Here is a 20,004-nt window from a genome sequence, read left to right as displayed (position 1 = left end):
AAGTGTGTACTACACGTACCCATGGACTCTCCCTCTCTGTAGCCAATTCAAAATATGAATTTTGAGATGGTATCAACTAGTCCCCATATTAAGTAAATGAGAAATAATACATTCTGATTTTGGGAGGAAGAAATTTGAAAGGGAGGCAGATGGACAGTAGAAGGGGAAGACAGAAAGAGAGTGACAGAAACAGAGTAAACAAGGATGAGGAATAAAATAATTGCAGATCGAGAGAGAGAAAGAATGATGGAGGAAAGGTGTGGGGAGGGTTATGTATGTTCAAGTTCAGTGAGGACATGGCCTGGCAGTTCGGGATGGACTGTTGCTATTGGAGCAAGATCAAGACTGATTTGCATAAGGATGGGCCCACACTGAGGTGGCACAGTGGACAAAAGAACAATGGGTTTGAATGATACCCCAAAAATTACCTGTGGTAAGGCAAATTCCAAGCATTCCTCCCATCACCTTATTTGTGATGTACCACCCTAAGTGACAAGTGTATGCCCAGACATGGGTCCTGTGCTCACTGTGCCACTGGAACCAAGCTACATCCAACCGAGGAGCCCCAATCAGGGTAAAACTGGTCTTGGGTTGCTTGTGTTCTGGTTCAAGGAAGACCTGGCCTGGCAGTTCAGGCTGGACTGTTCCTAATGGAGCTGGGTCAATTACAGATTTACATATGGCTGGGACCAAAATGAGGTGACATGGTTGGCAAATTAATGTTGTTTTGGAATTCTACATCAAGTGATTGCCAGTGGATAGACAACTTTCAAGCTTTCCTCCCATCATCTTTTGTAATTTTTATGTTCTGACCTAAGTGGTAAGGGTATTCCCAGACATGTAAATATTTCAAATCATTTAACTTAAGTTAACATTATTTTCTACAGTGCTTTATTTTAATTTCCTACCTCCATTATTTTCTATGGGAGGTTGTTACGGGACCAATGGTTGCCCATGTATGGCGATTACTACTTTTTGTATTTTTAGAAGTAACTTACACTTTTATTTTGTGAATAAACAAAAAGTAGTAAATTTACTCAATAGTGTAAATTACTCAAAAGTCAGTTACCTTTGAAAATCAGGTCATTGTGGGAAAATTCCACTCAGTAAGATATTATAATAACCATTACAGTATACGAATTCTAATCATTGATTCAGAGTGCCTCCTTTACGAGTCACTGCAAGGGCAGCCAAGCATGCGAGGAGGATTTCATTGCCTAGTCTTCAAGCACAGTACCATTCTCTAAAACTCTTGTTGTGTTGTTCGACATTCGAAATTACGAGACTGGCACAAGAAAGATATCAACTAATGTATTCATTTTTTTATAATACAATCTGCACCATTGGAGATCGATTTTTCAAAATTGCAGAATTACTTCCATTACTTTTTTTTTTAGGCTTGAGCTGCAAGGTTCAGAGATGCGCGCCCACGCGCATGTCTTTACGGTATGACCTCAGTGAAGGACAATGCCAATGGCCTCTGGCTGTTGCAGTTACTTACAGCTGAAATCATCTTTGCGGGAGGAGAGAAGTAAGACATGTTGACGACGGCTCTTTAGAAATCTTGCTAAACATTATTGCCAAAAATCAGACCATCTTGCCACCCACTTGTGTACCAAGCAAGGTCAAGGTCATTAGGGTGAGTGCTCCTTGATGAAGAATGTGTTGGTGATTGTACCCATCTTAAACCGACGTACATAAGGAAAAGTAATGCATCAGTTGAGATTTCGGCATAGTAGATTGAAAGCAGAGTTTCACTGAAGTAAAAATATTGTGGGGCACATTTATCAAGCTTTCATGCAGAGCAACGCAGCAAGTAACCTTGCTGCGCTACGAGAAATGTAAAGGGCAGAAATGTACCATATTTAACATTATATGTTGCATTCCTGACCTTTACTTGCACTGGTGCACAATATGCTGCCTAGCGCCAACGCAGGCACCCTTACACCAAGGTGCAATGGGGACGGTGTTACAGGCAGGATTTGTTTGTGCTGGAAGGCAGACCTTCTGCACAAAATGAATCCCAGAGGCATTTTCCTCTTTCTATATGTGCTGCAGAGTGCCGCACAAATAGAAAGAGGAAAAAACGAGGAGCAAAAAAGATATTGCTCCTCGTTATGCCTCAACTGGGGAGGCGTAGCATTTTGGTGCATTTCCAGGTCTACCAGTAATGGTAAATTTGGGAATGCGCCAAAATCCATGGGTGGATGCTTGGGAACCTACACTCTACCCATAGAATGCTTCTACGGTCCAACATAATGCAATGCAGCGATTTGCTCTGCATTGCGTTGCTCTAGATTTATCAAACCATGCAAGGCCAAGCAAGGTGCCCTTGCGCGGCTGGATAAATCTGACTTAGTTCTTGTATGGCCCTTGTGCCCCCTTGCATGGCTATGGGTAACACAGCTCAATGATAAACATGTCCCTCAATGTTTTCGGACATTTTATGTATGTCAAATCTCTTTGGGATTTGATCAACTTTTAGCTGTCCCTACTTTACATTAGTCATATCTGACTTTCATATTTAAACCCATTTTTATTGCATTATCAATATAGATATTGGGGAAACTAGTTCTATCATCTCTAGAGACCACCTTACCCTTTTATGAACTCATCATACATGTTCACAGTAATGGTCTTTATTTCAGATCTATTGTATGAACTTTTTTAATCTCAATCCGTTTGTGGATGTGTATTTTATGTTTTCATTTATTATTTGTGAAACGTGTCAGTGGTCTTCTCAAAATATTAGTTTTGGCTTGCAGAGAATCTTTAAAAGGCATATGTGGATAAATGGCTCCAGCACGCCCTAGAGAACTTTAGAAGGATAGTAGGTTAATTCTCTGTATCATGCTGGCCAGCAGGGACTGCCACTCAGACTAAGTAACGTCTCTGCAAGAAGTGGAAGAAAGTCTTGCAAACTGTCATCCGCCCGGTGGCCTGACCCTACTTGCTAATGAAGGTGTCTGTGTGGGGATTCATGGCTCCGGTTACAGAAACATTTCCCAGATCAGGAACACATCTGTTTGTGAAGGCATGTGTAGTTGAGATTATGGTTGTAGATCATTCTCAGGTATGCTGGTGACAACAAATTTCATCCTGAGTGCTGAGCACAGGGTTTCAACTTTTGCCACCATCTTGAAATAGTGTGTCCTCAACCTTATAGTCATCTTTACATGTTGCTCAATGTAGAGTTCACCAGTAATTCGGATGATCACCATCAACAGTATTAGTGTCAATGTAACAATTGCACATACAAGCCACAATATATGCGGTGGGAGATTGCCTCAGCATTGTGCATCATATATGAGAGCACCTCTCAATGAAAGGACATTGCAGCATAAGCCTGATGGAGAAAGTGGACATAAATGCTTGATGGATGACGTTATAAAAACTGTGGCTCTTGAAACTTGAGGTGGATCCAGGCATATTGGAATTTCAAATGACTTCTCTAAGAATTACTCTATGGATATGTTTTAATTCTCTGGCTTGAGGAGTGCACCTCAGACTAGGCATGCCATGAACAGGGGGTACTGATGGATGAGTTTGCCACCCATAAAAAATCTCCACTACATATTCTGCAGTAACTGTTGGTGGTAGTACTGCACCCAGTATTAACAATATCTGCAATATGAGTAATACTAAACAGAGGTTTTACTAGAGGAAGTAAACACCTATAGACAACTGTGAAATACGGATTAACATGCCTAAATTCAGTGCTACGACACCAATATCTGCATGTGAATCTATAATACTAGACCTTTTTTACTAGGAAAAAATGTAATCAAATTTTTTCTGGAGCATTTTTTTCCAGACATCAAAACAGGAATACCACATACATTTTCACAGCAGGTTTTATAATGCCAATTTCAAAAGAGAGGTCTGTCTCTCTCCAAGTCCGAATTAATATCCAACTCATTTGTCCCTGTATATTAAACATTTTTTCAGATGAGAAGATCATCCACTTTCAAATAATTTAATGATATCTGTTTGAATCACTTTGATTTTTAGAAGGCTTGGGAGGAAGGGCCTTGTTGGTGCCAGACAACCTTTTGTCCTGAGTGGAAGCTTGAGACCACAAAGGTGTGGATTTGATAATGGCATATGCTGTGAGGCATGATCATGACAAAGATACTTTGATGAAATCATAATTATCTCTGTACAAGGCATCTTAAGCCCAATGAGTGCAGGTGACCATGTCAGTATTTGACCCCCTTTGATAAGATGTAGATGGCACAGTGTTGAAATGCTCTTTCACTTGGCTCCGTCCACATCCTTCAATGCCAAAACATTAGATTTTATAGCTACACTGAGTGAGGTCAAGATTCACAAACTTGATATTCGATTGCAGACTCCTTCTTTGAAAGAAAATATTCAGCTTCAGCCTCATCTTGAGCCGTCACATTTTATCATTCATTTCTCCTTTTCCAAGGAGAAATGTTGGTCTCTCAGGTATAAGCATTTTCCACTTGTTCTCTACTTATCCCTGTGGATGTTGCACATCAGATTGAAAATGAACACCTATTTTGACATAAGAAATTGTGGTGGTAGCCCCTATCATTGATTAACGGGCAATAGAAATTTGTCATTAGGGGATTGACAAGCACCATTAGTGCTAGTGAAAAAGCTGGCATGTAAACACTATGGGCCCGATTCACAGAACTAACTTAAGACAAAATCCTAAACTACCATTTTGGTATTCACAGAAGGCACTTACTCATTTTGGTATTCACAGAAGGCACTTTCTCATTTCGGTATTCACAGAAGTTAGAAGTCCTAACTTTAGGACTCCTAAATGCCTTCTGTGAATACTGAATGTCTTAAAGTTAGGATTTCGGGGGCGTGGCTTAGCGGGCCGTAATGGCGGACGTGGCTTAGAAGAGCTCCGTCCAGCCCGCCACATTTCGGCCTAAATATCCTGTCTCCCCTCCTGATCCCGCTGCCCTAGAGGACGTCACAGTGCCCTGGATCGAGCGGCTGTGCTCTGGTGCCGTTTGCGGAGCTCTGGGGGCCCTGGCTGACGAGCAGAGTGGAGGAGCGAGTTGCGGCCTGGTCCGGACGAGTGAGGTAGTGACCTCGAGTTACGCACTCCCCGGCCGGGAGCGCGGGGGGCAGCAGCGAGCGGCGGAGAGCCGCGGAAAGGGGCTGGAAGGCCGGAACGCTCCGGAAGTAGCAGGAGGCCTCCTGCGGTGGTAGCCCGACTGCTGGTGAGACATTGCTGAGTGGAGGAGTGAGCGGCCCAGGCGAATGGGGCCGGGCCTTCCTGCTGCGAGGCCTAGTGTCCAGGGCACAGACGGGAGCTGGAGTTTGGTGCCATCCGCAAAGGTGAGCACGGACGGCGGACAACATCAGCAGGTGATCGGGAGGCAGGTCCGCCCTCGGTGGGTACGGCGGGGGTGTACATGACCAGCAGAGGGGCTCGCCAGAAGTGATAGGAGCTGTTTCCATTTGGCCCATGGTGCGAGGGCTATAACATAGTGAGGCCCGGTGACTGGTGGAGCCGCTGAAGATCGGCTCCACAAGTTATCCGTGTGGACAGCCCATATAACGGACTGCGCCAGCAGGTGCTTCGGGGGCGGATCGGTCCTGGTGCGGGCAGTGGCAGTGTGACTGCTCTGGGTGCGAAATAGTGGCTGTGGTCATTTGCCCAGCAGCGTGATCCCTGGAGAGGGACATCCATGCAGAGGGTGGCCGGTGCACATCTCAGACGCACAATTTCCAAGACTTTGGGGGAGTGATCGGGCAACCGGTCTGGAGAGGCACCCAGGGTCCAGGCGCGCAGTGCTCACCGGAGATATAGGAGGTGGCATCCGGGTATAGGATTGGCTGATCCTGGTGGAGTGTGTCTCCGGCCGCCGAAGACAATGACCAGAGGCGAGAGTGGTGGAGGGTCCGCGAAGCAGGGGCCCATCGATAAGTACACCGGGCCGAGTGGTGGAGCTGGAGCTGCTGGGGGCCAGAACAGCCAAGGACCTGATAATGCGGCGTTGATGGCGGCGATCACCCAGTCAAGGGATATGCTCAACGCAAAAATCGGTGCAGTGGGTGCGGATGTCACTTTATTGCGGCAAGACCTAAGTAAGGCTGTGGCTCGCATCACGGAGGCTGAAGCCAGGATTTCAAGGGTGGAAGACGATGTGGTGACCCTTAAGCGCAAAGTAACCGACATGAAGAGCGTTCAGAAGGGGTTGGCCCTTAGAGTGGAAGATGCGGAAGGACGGGCCCGGCGAAATAACCTACGATTTGTGGGACTTCCGGAGGGCTGCTAGAAGGGCAACTTGGAGCGCTTCTTGACCCAGTGGCTGGAGAGTTGACTCCCCCCCGAGTCCCTATCACAATGCTTCGTGATTGAGCGGGCCCATAGGGCTCAGGTACAGAAGCCGCCAGTGGGGGCCCGTCCAAGGCCTGTAATAGCCAAGCTGTTAAACTATCATGACCGCGATACCATTCTGCGAGAAGCAAGGGCGAAGGACTCTCTCATGTGTGAGGATCAAAGGATCCTGATATTTCGAGACTATACCAGGCTTGTCCAACAGCAGAGGCAGTTGTTCAATGCGGCCAAAGCACGCCTCCGTGATCTTAAGCTCCCCTATGCCTTGCTTTATCCGGCACGCCTGCAAGTGGTGTTTAAATCTCGTGCTCACTTTTTTGACACCCCGGAGGAAGTGTTCCATTGGACTGATGAAATAGTGAAAGTGAGGGCACATACGCCGCCGGGCCAAGACTCGGACTCCTCCTTGAGCGGATCACAGGCACAGACTGCCAGGAGTACGTGGAGTAGAGGGAACTGGAGGTCCAGATCCAGGAGGCGTTCCTCGCCGGGGGGCGCCGCAGGTGACGGAGGGTCAGCCCCGGAGCATCCGACTACAGACCCATGAACATTCGACGGGCGAGAGATGGAACATGGGTGTGCATATACTCCTGTGGCTGTAAGTGTAAGGGACACTTGGCTGTAGTGGCCGCAGGGCAGAGAAGGGTAATTGTGACTACTACATGACAGAGATTATGAGGATATGGGGCAGTCAGGGATTGGGTGGGGAGGTAGCTAAGGGGTGGACCACCTCCCTGGGTTTCAGGTTGGTTGGAGGGGGAGTTGGGTAAATGGGTAGTTTCTTGGGGATCCATTGGTGTGTACGGCCTCAGGTCCTCTGTTTGGGATCGGGGTCGCCCACGCCGCGACAGGTACTTCAGCATTTTTTGAGGTATGGGGTGGGTGTGTTTTTTTGGGAGGGAGGGGGGAGTTGAGGGGGGGGCTTGGTCTGATCTGCACGATAAATATGAGGTCTCAGTACTTGGTGTGTATACCTCCTCTAGGCCCGCCTGTTGGGCTATTGACATGCACCCCCTTTGTTCGCGGTTGAAGGAACCAGGTCGATGATTCCCAGGCCGTCTATACGGATCCTTAGCTGGAATGTGCGGGGAGTGCTTCATAAAGTAAAGAGACGGGCAGTATTACGGTTGGGGAAAGGGGAAAGAGCGGACATTCTGCTACTGCAAGAAACGCATCTACTAGGCAACAAAACACTTAGCTTACAGCGCTACGGATAACAACAGGTTTATCACGCTGGGTTTACTGGGGGGTCCAGGGGGGTAGCCATTCTGGTGCATCGCAGGTTGTCTTACGTCCATTCGAAGCAGTGGGTTGACCCGCAGGGCCGCTATGTATTTATTAAAGAAATGCTTGGTGAGGAGCCCCTGGTATTGGGGAGTGTGTGCCCCGCCCCCATTGCAGTGGTCGCTAGTAGAAAAGTTGTTTGCGGTATGGGCAGAAATTCCTGAGGCACTAGCGGTGATTGGGAGTGACTGGAATGATGTTATGAATGATCGGATGGACCGCTATAGACCAGGGGGTGGACAGTTGGGGGGGACACCCTCTAAACTAGGCGACATGGTTGGGGGGATGGGCTGGATAGGATGTTTGGCGATACCTCCATACTCATGATCGGGAATATACATATCTTTCCTCTGTTCATAAGTCCTTTTCTAGATTGGACTATGTTTTCGTCCCCCGCGCAGCAATCGGTAGAGTAGAATCAGCCGTTATATTACCACGGGGGCTCTCGGACCACTCTCCGGTAGCGGTATACATTTGGCTAGATAAGGGGCGGCAACCTTTCCAGTGGCGTCTCTCCACGTGGCATCTTCAGCAGGAGGATTATAGAAAACACATGGGGGAGGCTATAGCCCACTATTGGGAAGATAATGTGGGGTCGGTTGCAGATGTTGTGACACTCTGGGAGGCCCTGAAGCCCACTCTGCGGGGGGTGGACATCGCCTTTTGTGCAGCAGCCCGTAAAAAGCGCAGAGAGGAATTAGTGAAGGCCGCAGCACATATTGAGATGCTGGAGGTGCGATGCAGTGGAGCTAGGGAGGGTAGAGAGGTGGGGCAGCTACGACTGGCACAGCAGTTGTATACATCTTTGTTGCTGGATGTGGCTCGGCAGGTGTGGCTGGAGACTTGTAGTAGAATATATCAATGGGGGAATTAGTCGGGCACTATGCTTCATAGGCTCTGCCAAAATACGCTTCAGGCGCAGACGCTGCCGGGGATCACAGATGCGGCCGGAGCCTCGATCGCAGACCCCAAGGAGATCGCGGACAGTTTTGCACAATATTATGCCGCACAATATGTTCAGCAGGAATGCCTCCCTTCGGCGGTGGTGGATAAGTTTATAGCGGATCTGCCGCCTCGGGCGGTGTCCGATGAGGTGCGGGAGCGTCTCCAACTCCCCCCCAAATGCTGAGGAGCTGGGCTCGGCCCTGCGGGAGCTCAATACCGGGAAGGCACCCAGGCCCAATAGGTTCCCTAGTGAAGTTTTTAAGAAATATCACCTCTAATTAGGAGCGCACTGTAGGGCAGCATTGGAAGCGCCTAGAGTGCAGGGTCCCCTGTCGGCAGACTGGAGGCATGCGGAGGTGGTGGTGTTCCACAAGCCTAGTAGGCCTCCGGACCGACATGAGTCGTACCAACCCATCTCCCTCTTAAATGTCGAAGCAAAGATACTGGCCAAGGCGCTAGCGAATCGTCTCCTTCCTTATAAAACTGAGCTGGTCCATCCGGGTCAGGCTGGGTTTATGCCCCATAGGGCAACGAGACACAACATCAGACGTGCTCATGTCACGGTGGAGTTAATTAGAGGCATGGGGGAGCAGGCAGCACTCCTGTTGGCAGATATAGATAGGGCATTTGACTCGTTGAGTTGAGTCTACCTGTTTGCGCTCCTGCCTCGCCTTAACCTTGGGCCCCGATTTTTGTCGTATCTAAAACTGTTGTACACAGACCTGACGGCATCGGTGAGGGTGGCCGGGGCCACATCTACCAAATTCCACATAGGGCGAGGTACTCGGCAGGGATGCCCCCTGTCACCGTATTTGTTCGCCCTGGCTATGGAGCGGTTGGCGGCGTGAGTGCGCTTAGACGCACAATTGAAAGGCTTTGAATGGGAGGCTGGCCCTTTGGATAGAATTGCGCTGTACGCATGATGTCCTGTTTTTCATTACTAATGTTAATAGGTCAAGACCGCGCATATTGGAGATAATGCAAATCTTTGGTGAAAAATCTGGACTCTACTTGAATCCGCGTAAATCCACCCTGTGGGTGCTGGGAGATCGCACAGAAATTGGATCATGGGCATCCGCTTTGCAAGTAGCGGTTGGGGGCCTCCAGTATTTAGGAGTGTTCCTGTCTGAATCCCCCGCGGTCTCCTGGGAGGGCAACATAGTGCCGGTCTGGGACCGGGTTCGAACAGAGATAAAGATGTGGTCCTGTATGCCCCTGACGATATATGGCCGATCGGAGATCTTTAAGATGGTCGCCCTCCCACGCCTGCTATACCAAATGGAGAACCACCCTTACCCTATTTCACCTCAATGGTTTAGGCAGGTTAACTTGGACGGGAAGTGCAGCGAGGGTTGCGCTGCGCACCTGCTTTTTATCGACATACTGTGGTGGGCTGGCGACGTCCGATATCCTGTTCTACTATCAGGCCTTCCATCTTTTGATCCTGAATGAATGGTGGTATGGCGATAGGGGGGACCCGGCTTATGCTCTTGAGCGCTACCTTATGGGATCCGACACGCTGCTCACGATTTTATATTCAGCGCGGTTGAGGAGATAGTTGTCGCAGGCTACTCAGATAGTCTTTCTGGTCTGGAGGCAGGCGCTGCGTTGCATGGGATGGTGGGGCACGTTAACAGAGGAGACCCCCCTATGGCGTAATGGTCGTTTGCCTGCACTGGCGTCCCTGCAGAGATTTAGGGGCTGGGACTGCATAGGTATTTCCACACTGGGTAATGTTATGTCTGGCACGACCCTCAAGTCATTTCAGGACCTTAGCGAGGAATATGGCATGCCTCAAACCCAATTCTTTAAATATTTACAGTTCTGTCACGCCATTGCACCTAGTCTAGAGGGACTTGACTCATTACCCAAATTTAGCCCTCTAGAGGCAAAGGTTTTTATGGCGGATCTAGAGGATAAGAAAATATCCTGCATTTACCAGACTCTAGTTACACACTGTTCCTACTCCCTACACAAATTGAGGGAATCCTGGGAAAGGGATGTCGGAACGCTGGAAGAGGAAGATTGGCGGGAAGCTCTTGAAGCTCCCCGAGGTGCAGCCATTGCCATGCGCTTATGACTCATCCAATCAAATATCTTCACAGAGCTTATTACACTAGGGAGAGGCTGTGGCGGGCAGGTCTGATTGCGTCTCCAGATTGCTTGAGGTGTGGTCGAGAGGTGGGCACCCTACTCCTCACGGTGTAGAGCTGTAGTGTCTTGGTTAGGATCTGGAAAGGGGTGTGGGACTGTTTGTCTGAGGTATTGGAAAGGGAACTACCGCGTACCCCACAATTAGGTCTTCTGCATGTTCTAGAGGGGGTGGGGGGTAACATATATAAGAGGAAGAGGTGGGCGAATATAGAGGTCTATGGTTAGAACCACCGGCAGAACTTGAGAATTCTTCAGAGATAGCGGAAGGGGGCCGCAATTGAGGATCTGTGTACACAACTTTACATGCAACACGATTGAGAAAAGAGACGTTACCGTGCAGAGGGCTAGGGAGGGATCCGGGGGAGGGGTGGGTTAGCAGTGTGGGGGTTGGAGAGAGGGGGGGAGAGGGAAGCCGAAAGATATATGGATTGTATGGATTGCCAATCATTTGCTACTGTTGATTTGTTTGCAGTTTCTCCTGAATGTGGAGCGCTGCACCTTGTGTGCAATTGATCAATAAAAATTTATTTAAAAAAAAAAAAGTTAGGATTTCTCTCAATTTAGGAGTAGTAAAGTTAGGACTCCTAACTTTACTACTCTTAAACTGAGAAAAATCATAACTTTAAGACTTTCGGTAGTCACAGAAGTCATTTAGGAGTCTTAAAGTTAGGAGTTCTAACTTTACTACTCCTAAACTGAGAAGAACCCTAACTTTAAGACTTTTGGTATTCACATAGGCATTTAGGAGTCCTAAATTTAGGAGTCCTACCTTTACTACTACTAAACTGAGAAAAATCCTAACTTTCAGACTTTCGGTATTCACAGAAGGCATTTAGGAGTCCTAAAGTTAGGACTCCTAACTTCTGTGAATACCGAAATGAGTAAGTGCCTTCGGTGAATACCAAAAGGAGTAAGTGCCTTCTGTGAACACCAAAATGGTAGTACGTTTAGGATTTTGTCTTAAGTTAGTTCTGTGAATCAGGCCCTATGTTATCTTGTATTTGGCACCCAGAGTGGCTCCTGTGACAAAAAATCTTTCCCTTTTGCGTCTCAACAAAGAACAGGCTGTATTTGCCTTAGTGATGTTGCATATATATTGTGCTTGCAGCATATACCTGAGCATTCCTCACCAGTGCACCAGCTATATAGACTTTAAAGCTCTATTACTCATCTGATAACGTACATGATGATCTAGCACAGGGGTCTACAACCTTTTCTATAATGAGAGCTACTTCTAATTAATGAAAATGGTCCCACTCTACTAATAGCTTTGACCATTGTTGCAGTAGTGACCACATTAGATACAATCATATGTATAACTATATATAAAATGTAATATAAATACAAATGTAAATTGCCTCCATATGAATCTCTTCAACTCGATATGAACCATCACTCAAAAAGCAGCTCTAAATATTTTGTGGCTTTTCATTAATTTTGCTTTGAAACATGAGTGTATTTTGTCAAAATGCATGTTATTACTGAAATGTACTCTTTGCATTTTGGGTCAGGATACTCAAAGAAAATCTTGTTTTTTCATAAAAAAAGATTTTGCAAAAAATAAATCAGTTTTCTTGCATGGCCCACAAATATTTGCATCTGATTTTCCCAGTACAAATGCACTACCATTGACAGATTCTGCCCCACCTTCAAATTCCTGCATTATGCAAAGCATTTCCACCTTTATGTCAGGTGGATGACAAGCATTGTCTACGCCACAAGTTCAATACATTTTGGCTTTGACAAAACCATGACAATGTTCCTCTGTCCGACAGGATTACGTACCATGGTCCAATCATACCGAATTGTCCACAAGTCAGCCAATCCATGTAGCCAATAGTGTGCTGATGCAAAAAGACTCAAAGACATTTCTTGACCCTACTTCCTTGTGTTTTGCTCCGAGAAGGCCCGACTTGAGTGGGCCAAAACATGTCAACCTTTTTACAAGAGGAATTCCAATTCCTAAATACGAAGCACGTACCAGACAATTTGGATTGTAAAGGAATTGTCTTGTCCCCCCTTTTTTCACATGATCTTTACCGTATTATTAGAATTACCTCAGGTTGTACTTGAGACACTAATTCAGTAGTTTCCATCTACTTGGCTATGGTACTGCTGCTGTATCAAATTGTTTTACAGGTCTCTCTTCACCACATTTTTACAGGTTTCACTCCACCACACCTGCCTATCCTAGTCTGCAGCTCTAGGGGCGTATTTGCAAGCCCCTATCGTCACCACAGAATCACTTTTAAGGACATTGTGGTGGCAATATGGGCTTTGCCTTATTTACACGGCAGTGTTAAGCCACTTAACATCGCTTAAAGCCGCCTTGTAAATAAGGCCTCCTTTCACGCTATACTTAATGTGAAAGGGGAGGGCAATGGATGTTGTTTTGGTTGTTCCACCGCAACACTAATTGATTTTGAAGCTGCCCCATATTTACAAGAGTGGCTAATTATGGGGCAGCGCCAAAATTAAGACCAGGGAAAACCTGGCCTTACCCTGGTGAAACGAGGAGAAATGTTTGATTTTGCCTCAATGTTGCTTATTCCATGTGTGCTGCATTGTGCAGCACCCATGATAACAGAGAAGCGCTCTGATTTTTTATGTACAGGAAGGTGTCTCTTCCTGCACATAAACAATAATTTAAAAAAAATTACATTTTGCAACTTCTATGTGTGCTGCTTTAAGCGTAGAAGGTTTAAATCACCATTTCAGTTTGTTTATGTGCAGGAAGTGTAGTGTAGTTCCTATACCCCTTATAGGCTCTGCGCATTGGAATAATATACACTATAGTTTTGACATAGGACTGAGGTTAGTATGTCTCTATCGAGTACATTAAACTTAATTACTTGTGTGTGCCAGCTAGCTCAGAGGTCACTAGAAACTTCTCAAATGAAGAAGGGATTAGTCTCTTACAACCGCATAAACATGACAATTTTGTTTCCCTTAGAATCAAAACAGTTCTCTCAGAATCGTAAAAACAATAGATAACAGTTTCACTCAGTCAATCGTGCATGCTTTGTTTCTACAGAGTTTCACAGAAATAGATAGAAGGGCGTTTCAATAAAAAAGGTTTATTGAACAGTCTTATTTCTAGTGCAAGAAATATTAGCTGCTACAATCGTAAGACAGAATGAGAATACATACAGCGTAAGCAGTAAGATAAAATAATACTGCAATAGCATGGCTTGTAGCTATGCCATATATTCATAAAAATACATACATAAATAACACAGGATAACATGTGAATACTCATCTGGTGCCTCTAAATAGTTCTACCCCAGTGTATCTAAAGTAAGTGTAGTGCAAGGTAAGAAGTAGGTACTGTTTTCTAAAGTATAGCTAGCCATAATTTAGTTTTGCCAAGAGGTGCCAAGAGTCCCTCTAGGTTCTAGTCTGCTCCATACCTTAAAATGAGAGAGGTTTTGAATTTCCTTCTGGGTCTCGATCTCTAACACCACGCAAGGGGAGGTAGAAACACTGGAGCTGGATTCTCTACGAGGAGGATGACAGCGTCTGGCCAGTGCCTCAGGCGGGGACTCGAATACCTTCCGAACTTGCCGTGGCGAGGCGCTTAACTGAGCCGTGCAAGTATGCAGCCGTGCCGTGATTTGCCATGGCAAGTGAAGGTATATTTATACCTGGAAGGTAATTAGGAATGCTAGCATTGACGTAAAGGTCAGGCAGAGGAACGCCATGAATGAATCCCTAAGGAATAGATGTTCATGCATAATAAATTAGTTCTTGGAGAAAACAATAATTCAAGCAGGGAAAGTCTTAAAGGTTTAAGAGTCTGGTTTTTCAAGAACTCGTTGTGACGTGGATAGACGGATGTAGGTGACCATGCCTATATTTGGTTAGCATGGGTAATGGCTAAATAAGGGTTGAATTTGTATGCCTAAATAAGGGCAAATGAGAATTGTGCCTATATAAGGGAATAAATCGGGAAACCTATATACAGTAACTAAATCGACACACAACACTCACTCCGGTTTCGTATGAACGAAATTACTAAATGCTAAACATGCTAAACATATCTAAAATATAGTTACACATGAAGAGCTAAAAACATGGCTAAAACATATTTCTAGAAATGCATTTAAAACTGCTGCGATGCATAAAATGCAATGGTGCTGTACACATTAAAGCAATGTTTCATTCTAAGCATATGTTGACATTGAATGCTAAAGTAATGAATCATAAATATATTTAAACATGATGAAATGGCTCGTAAATACAGGGCCGAAACCACTTCATGTCAGGTTACATAAATAAATTATTGTTGACAAGGTGACATATTGTCTTTGGAAGTTTTTCAAAGATTTCTCTTCTCTATGAATAGTTCTACTATAAGCAGATTACTGTGCCATAAAAAGAAAAATTCTAATTTGGAAAAAAAAACTTTATCATAGGAAAAAAGTTCCAAAGTTAGTTCCTGTTTTGAAAAAATGAAGGCCAAATTCAGAGTTTCTCTGTACACTGTGTGCTAAATCAAAAGTCAGTGTGTGTGCTTGGAGAAAACATGAAATCTTCTATTTCTGTCGACAAAAAGTTGTCTTCCGTTGTAGGTAAGAGTTTGAGTACCTCGTTTAGAAGATTCACCGCACATATATGTGAACTATCATCTTCAGCATTGAGAGCATCAGCAATGTTCGTGTCCGATGTTACCTGCATGCCTGTTGTTTCCTCTCATACCGCAGCAGCAGCAATTTGCGTCTGTGAGATCTGGATGAATGCCGTCATCAGGATTGGTAGCCGCTGGGGACAACACACACCAGCAGAGTATCGACACATGACTGATGGGAGTGTTAGACAGATGTCTAGCACACATTCTTCACCGCAAAACACACAGCGTAGAACAGGTGAGATGCAATCTTGCCAGATTGGTCTGAATGACAGAAACCATGTGGTATTTAATTCTCGTAGACGAGGTGAACCCAAAATTTGGACGATGCGCTCACAACACTTCATCTCCAGCAGAGCTTTCTCTCTGGTGCTTGGGGTGGCGCTGATGGTTTAGCTTTCCATATCGTAGCAATAGGAATAAAAACAGGATCCCTGCAACGAGTGTTAAAAGTAGCGGCAGCCGCCAAACACAGAGTGCAGAAAGTTTGGAAAGATTCAGAGGGCTGCTTTAAAAGGTGCTAACAGTCCTGAACACACGTTCTTAAATACATGTACAATACAGTTCGTATCAGATATATTTTAGAAACGTCCCAGCATTTCTGAGAAATGTATAGACAGTTTGAATTCAAAAGGGCATGTACTCCGGCTGAAGTCCTTGCGACTTGTAAATCTGATTTCTTTGACCAAGGTTAGAGGCACAGTTTGTTGAAAAAGAATGGCTTTCATTCTGCTTAGAGTATCAAGTCATATAGAAGAGATGTTCAGTGAAGGCCTAAAGGCGACTCCCTGGCTGTCTCTATTTGTGGAAACAATACTTGCATACGCAAGTGACCCTAGATGTAACTGCTACTAGATATGGGATGCCTGGCAACATGCCACAGCAGCTGTGATCATTCAACATAATGTATATTCCATTAGAAAGTTGGTCAAAAATTTTATTAATCACGGCAGCTGGTGAACCTTGTAGGTGACAGGATAAGTGTGTAGTGGAACCGTCATAGGCCCTGGTTAAGTTAATATCCTGGCATAGGAGAGAACTACTAAGTCCATTTTCACAGTTTGCACCGCTAAGAAACACTTCACGCCCCCACTCTAACATCTGTGTGTGTAAGGAAAATCCCAGGATGTCTTGATGTATTCTTTACCCAACCTTTCAAATTTTACTGCTGGTATATGTTTTAGGCAATACTGAAAAAGGAAAGTTGTAACAGGCAGAGCAATTTTACCATGTATGAGCCACTCAGTAGCTGTTTTTCCTGCCACAGTGGATGGTATTTTCTCCAGTTTTTCAATGCTCAGCACGGTATACTCGGCTCCCCTTTGTGCCATTTTGATCTGTTTATCAGTGAGATTGAATTCTGAAAACAGAGACGTAGTGTTGATTACACGCCAAGACACATAGCCTGCATGCAAGTTTTGTAGCGTCCAGCCTAATAGCATGATAGAACGTAGTTGAGACTGACCATGTTGCAGCATGACCAAGTCTTATTCCATGATGCCTATGGCAGAAGATACAATGTTGTCCAATGAATATATCCTGGATTACAGAGTTGTTAACCCATTGTCGATTACAGCAAGAGTTTTCTCTAAATTAATACGATCAATTTCTCATATTCTTTCTGCAGTTTCTTCTTGGGTAACCTTCCATATTTCATTATAAGTAGCATAGATACTGGCATATATGAAACGTTTTTGAAGTGGTTTTCTTGGTCAGTTGTTTGTGTCTGTGGGCCAGAGCAACCATTTTACGCATTCAGGATCTGATCTGTTGTGATGCAAAATAGTATTGTCGTCTACCTCCCCTGTGTAGTGTATTACTCGCAGGTGCAGGTATGGACGGAGTATTCATGTCTTTGATCTTGGCTATCCCAAGGCAAAATGTTTGTTGGACATTGTCATTCAAAAACATTATTTGCTCAGGGATGATACATGGTCTAAACAAAGCTTCTACCCCTTGCACTTGCCAAACTTTTGTACCCCAGACAGATTTTGTGTCAATGTTGTCTTTCCAAAATTCGAAATCCTGTGTAGACAGTTGGGCAATAAAGGCTGCAGAATAACTCTGTTTTGAATTTGTTAACATACTTTTCATTCCTGTTTTGTTCACATTTTTAAAGTAAAACGTTTCTGGATTTGACAAGTTGAACCCTGAAAAATATGGAAACTTCATTGCAAAACCTTTTGAGCTACCCTTTGGAGGTGTAGGACAATGTTTCCATTGGTTATGCATAAATACATTTCTAGGTGATGCAGTTTTATGCAAGAAACGATGACCATAATTGTTATAACAGTATAGCTGTTCATAGTCTGATAATCCCTCTAAATATTCATGATTTGAGAATGCTGCAGACATTTGAAGATCAGACATCATGTTATTAACAGTCTCGAAGTCCCAATCATCAGAAAATGTACTAGAGGTAATAAAGTCACTTAATGAAATTTTACGTGTGCGATCTTCATAAGTTCAGATGGGTCAAAAATGTCATATTCGGATTTTGTCCCAAACTATACCATCTGGTATAGGAACAGCTGTGATGTTCACTGTTGACAAGTATCTTGTTTCACGATGGGATGATTTGTGTGACTGGAGAAGTAAGTTCACTCTTTTACTTGCTGTGTCTATTCAAATATGTTTTCCATTTATCAGCATACCCAGAGTCATTACCAGAGCTAGCCAAAGTAGAAAGAAAAATATTCCCAAAACTATCCATAGTTCAATCCATGGTGAAATCAGATAAGTCTTTTTCAGGTGAAGAAAAAAAGTCAGTTGCTTGTTCTTTGAAAGTTCTTTGTGCTGGTGCCGTTTCAGGTTCACTGGGATCTTCAGAAAACATATCAAAGTTAATGAAATAGCCAGCAGCAGTTCTGTCAATGGTTGGAATTGCATCAGGATTCGTTGAAATCGCTGGAAACTGTTGATCACTTGTTACGATGGTGTAGACAGGTGTATCAGGACAAACTAATATTTGGGTTTCAAGAGGAATAAGTTCCATAGCATTGTTGCTTAGTCCTTCATTTCTTACTGTAGAATCTTCAAAGGTGATGAGTCTCTCAGTTTGAACCTCTTGTATAGTAGCTAGAGGAGTGTGTCTGCTACATTGTCGGAGTCCACTTGGCCTACTGCTTAGTATTGGCCACATAGTGTGGTTTGATCAGGTTGATGGACACAAATCTTTTCTCCTTTTTACCAGCAAGGGGCGGCAAAAGTACTGTTCTTGATTCGTGAATTGCTAGGACAGGTACTGGTTGTCTGTAAGAAGGCCCAAATTCCTTCTTGTCCGCGATCTTCTCTCTGACTAGATCCCCAAGCTTTGGGATCCAGACAGACCTTGCTGGGAATGCTGGATTTTCCCCAGTGGTGTTTGGCTTCAGGAACTGGATCTTGTTTGGATCTGAATTCATTTAAGTCCTGTAAAACAGCCAAACGATGTTTGATATCAAATTACTTATTTTCTACCACTGTGCCTTTCATGTCGAGGTCCGATACCAACATTCTAGTCCCAAATAGGACCTCATACGGAGGGACACCCCCTAGAGAACTTCTTAGCAAATTATTTATTGAGCGTTGGACCCCATAAAGATGTTTGACCCACCCATCACCCGAACCTAATACCCTAGCTGTTATAGACTGCTTTATATCTCGTTTTTTTTCTTTCCACAACAGAATTTCCCTCAGGATGGAATGGAGAAGAATAACGCAATGCTACGCCCAAACTGGACATGGCTTCTTTGTAAGCTCGAGAGCTAAACGCATGGCCCTGGTCAGAGTGTAGTGTGCCTATTGCGTATGTGCCAATAAAGACTCGCAAATCTTTTATATTAGTTTGAGCGTCAGCCGAGCGCTGAGGCCACATCCTTAGAAGCCTCGAACACAAATCCACTGCGACCATGATATATTTATAGTTACCATCCCTTTGTAAGGGACCGCAGTGGTCAAGGTAAACACACGATAATGGTTTATCTGAAATTAACAGAGGCGTCTGCGCAGGACGTTTCACTGTAGAGACTTTCTTATTCTGGCATATTTCACAGTCCAAAACATAGTTTCTGGTCTGTTTCCTAATGCCGGGCCACCAGTATCTCTGTTTTAATAACAATACTGTGGAGGAAACACCTGCATGAGCAGAGGCGATCCCTTCATGTGCTGCTAGGATTAGTCCTAATCTGTGTTCCATGTTTGGAATTACCCTATCCCCCACTCCAGGGATTCGAGCAAATGGAACATTGTTTGCATCAATTGTATATGAGTATTTGAGTGGAAACTTTTTAGGTAACACTGCACGGCTGCCTTTGGTTGAAGCATTGACAGCCAGTATTATTTCACTGTCTATTTTCGTTTTTGAACGAGTGATTGCAGCTACTGAAGCCGTTTGCACATCCCCTTTCGCGGCTTCACCAGCCAATAAATTCCCTTCAACGTTAACGCCATCACATTGATTACTCTGCGTGTGTATCACATGAGTGTTTTATAGTCCATTCCATTTCGCAACTGAACTACTTGTTCCCAAAGCATTTTATGCTTGATTGTGCCACCTTTTGCATCTTTGAAACCATTTTGAAGCCAATCCTGTAAATATTAATTGTAAGATTAAACACAGTAAAAAGAATCGCACACTATGAGTGTGGAGAATTCACGATCTGTATTTTCTAATGCCATTTTG

The sequence above is a fragment of the Lissotriton vulgaris genome, chromosome 8 (assembly GCF_964263255.1).
Source record: "Lissotriton vulgaris chromosome 8, aLisVul1.2, whole genome shotgun sequence".
NCBI classification, from domain to species: domain Eukaryota; kingdom Metazoa; phylum Chordata; class Amphibia; order Caudata; family Salamandridae; genus Lissotriton; species Lissotriton vulgaris.
This window is presented reverse-complemented; position numbering follows the sequence as displayed.